Source organism: Octopus bimaculoides, chromosome 1, assembly GCF_001194135.2.
Source record: "Octopus bimaculoides isolate UCB-OBI-ISO-001 chromosome 1, ASM119413v2, whole genome shotgun sequence".
NCBI lineage: Eukaryota > Metazoa > Mollusca > Cephalopoda > Octopoda > Octopodidae > Octopus > Octopus bimaculoides.
Genome location: NC_068981.1, coordinates 96,207,397 through 96,210,679, shown reverse-complemented (window position 1 = coordinate 96,210,679; position 3,283 = coordinate 96,207,397). Strand labels below are relative to the sequence as shown.

General features: G+C 32.0%; 1 protein-coding gene across 2 annotated transcripts in view; it reads left to right on the top strand.

Moving 5' to 3' along the window:
• The window catches only part of LOC106876509 (FUN14 domain-containing protein 1), a 21,442-nt gene that overhangs the window by 1,008 nt on the left and 17,151 nt on the right, over nucleotides 1-3,283 (top strand). Inside the window, exon 1 of one of the 2 annotated variants that reach the window (XM_014925085.2) lies at nucleotides 701-869. The exons of the other annotated variant lie outside the window; for it this stretch is intronic. The gene's annotated coding sequence lies outside the window, so the exon portion shown is untranslated. Of the gene's footprint in view, nucleotides 1-700; nucleotides 870-3,283 lie in introns of those variants that run through there. 2 annotated transcript variants of the gene reach the window in all.

Sequence of the window (3,283 nt, the reverse complement as noted above, 5' to 3'; positions counted from 1 at the left end):
ATAGGATGTAAAATAGGACGATATGTTTGCTAATTTCAGTAATGCATTGTAACCATTGACGTTTGAATATCAGAGAAAAATTTCAATGCTCAATTTTGTGAAATTGTTCCATTATGAGAGCTAAATCGAGTATGGAGATGTGTATATTTAATTTACATTATTATTTACGATTATTTAAGGTAAAAACAAGTAAAACGCATATTCTTTTCACTTTAATGTTTTTGTATTTAATTTCGATTTGCACATGTTCGTCAATTCGCTACGATCTTTTTAAAGTAAACAAAATCAAAAATTTTAATGGGGGGGTGGAGATAGGAGGTGAAATTTAAAAAAATATATATTTTTGCATATTCATAATCTCCGACATCTTAAACGTAGAAATCTGGAAAAAAATTCTTCAAAAAAATGCATTTTTCAAGGAGAGGTGCGAAATTGCATTAGCCCCGGAAAGGATATCAAGGTTTCACTTTAGTTAACGCTTTCAAATACATGTAACGAATACATTTAAAGTCAAGTAATTTTTTCGTTATTTTTGTAGAAAAGCAATTCCTATGCTTCTTTATGTTTTTGCAAAGTATTTTCTCGATTCGGTTTTCTTGTAGAATTGTGTTGTGTAAATTAAAAAAAAAAGAAAAAAGCACTTGTCATTTTACTGTGTAATGTACATGTATTATAGTAAGCATGCGCATTGTTACTTAAACCGGAAGTAATTCAAAACTAACGAAACATCGTTTTAAGTTTAATTAGGATTGTAACTTATTTCAGTTGCGGAATGTTGAGATATTAGGAAACCCAACTAGAAGTAGCTTTGTTTATTATTTTTTTTGCTTCCTTGTTTAGTGTTAATTTTACAAGCTGTTTTGTACCTCGTAAGTATACTTTGGATATATTTTATTAATCCACTCTAGCAAACAATTTTGATGCTTTATCATCAATATAGATGGGTGACTCTCATCCATTTGATTTTTTTCATTTATTTTTTTTTTCTTTAACCAACCTCCAAAATTTCATTCATCATTTTCACATGATGTCATTATGCCCATATTTTCTCTGGGGTCACTTTCTCTCAAAAGTTCTTTCTTTTTTCTTTGTGATTGTGGAGAATAACGATCATCTTTATCTTACACTTGCTTTACGGTTGAGTGATTATAACTATTTGAAAAAAATTACTTTCTCAAGACAAATACTACAGTTTTGTGGCTTTATTCAATTCACGTTAAGTAAGATGTACAGAATACTATTCCGAACCAATACTGCTTCTGTTACTAGTAACGAATTTACTTTCATTTTTATTCACCTTATTACTTTTAATCTTAACAATGTGTATTATTGCGTATTAAAAGTCTCTTACATAACAATCACTAATACCCTAGTTTTTAATTATTTACTGTCAGAAAAATAAAAACTGGAAATGAATATAAATAAGCGTATGGCTATTTTTAACGACTATAATGATTCTACCGCAGTACAATAGTTTTCGTCGCAACACAAGACCTGAGATGAATCAAAGTAGTTGTCACATTTCCCTCTACAATTATTCAACTTGCACTCCTTCAGTAATGTATTTATATACACATGGTGTTAAATTTGTGGATTACACTGCCGAATTATCAAAGTTGCTCACTAGCATGATATAATTTATTTTGTTTATACGTAACCCTTTATTTCCTCTTAAAACTATTTCTATAAATGTTATTTTTATGCATTCAGATAAAGAATAATAGATTACTTTATTAGAAATGTCTAAGAAGTATGACCTGTACACCCTTACATAAACCACAGGGAAAGTGACTTAAACTGAAGCAATGTCTTAAAGACTTGTAACCGAATGGTTCTCAACCATTTTTTACTTATAGACCTCTCGGTTAATGTTTACAAACTCTAGTCTAGACATCCCAGTGTTAAGAATCGTAATAGTTAATATGCTTAGTAGTCTGCACTGTTGGCAACAAAGAGTTTGTCTCCAAAGCAGACGTGTAAAATCAATATGTTTGAAAAGTGTAATACTTCATGGTGATGAGATAGGTGCATTGATTCTGCAGAGGCAAGCACAAGTGAACTAAGAAAGTTACTGGGGAATAAAGCTATTAGGCAATGTATGTTGGCTATGTAATGTTCACTTGCAAGAATGGCAGAGCACAAGTTAACTAAGAAAAATAAGACAGCGACTAGTTAAGCATTAAAAGCTTCAATGTATGTAGGAGAGATGCTTGCACTAGTATTAATGTGAATGGATGCTAAATGCTGGGTACAAAAACTGCTAAATAGCTGTTAGAGGAAGGACAGTTAAGAAACGTTTAACCTTTTTGATACCAACTTATCTGAGACTATTACTGGTTCTTGAATACAAAAATCACCTGCTCATTTAAACAAAACTCTTCGAACATAAATTTCCTGTATTTGCCTTTTTGTTATGTACAAAAATTAATCTGATGTCTACCACTAATGAAAAACTTATTTGTACTAAACTTATCCAAACTCGTCACAAAAATATGGCCATGAAAGAGTTAAACTGTAGTTAACATATTCTCTCTGATGCAGCCCAAAAATGTGTACAAATTTTAGTACATTAAAAACAGAGATGACAACAGCAGGTGTGTAAATAGCTAAAGACTATATACATATCTGATACTTTTATTGAATTCGTAGAGATCATTGTCATACTCAAAACTTATGTCAGTTATTTCATGCTAAGATTAAATCTCACCATTTTCACATTTACTTTAAATACTTTCCATTGAAAATTTTGTGTATGTCATCTCTTTTGTGAGTGGGGAGATTAGTTTTACAATTGTATGTGCATATCACCAACCACATTACAGCATAGACTGGTTGTCTTTATTATGTCACCAGCATTAGTGATGTTTTCCATAGTATGAAAAAAGAATCTTTTTAATTTTCTATCAATTTTATCCTGAGTTACTGCTAACTTAAATGGTTGTCTGTATTCCAGTTTGTTCCCTCTGAAATGTTAAAGTCACTTTGTACATATTAACTAAGCCTCTGATTTTCCTTTTACTAATGTATCCATAATGGTTGTCTACTTCATCAATTGTATCATCATCATCATCGTTTAACGTCCGCTTTCCATGCTAGCATGGGTTGGACGATTTGACTGAGGACTGGTGAAACCAGATGGCAACACCAGGCTCCAATCTAATTTGGCAGAGTTTTTACAGCTGGATGCCCTTCCTAACGCCAACCACTCAGAGAGTGTAGTGGGTGCTTTTACGTGTCACCCGCACGAAAACGGCCACGCTCGAAATGGTGTCTTTTATGTGCC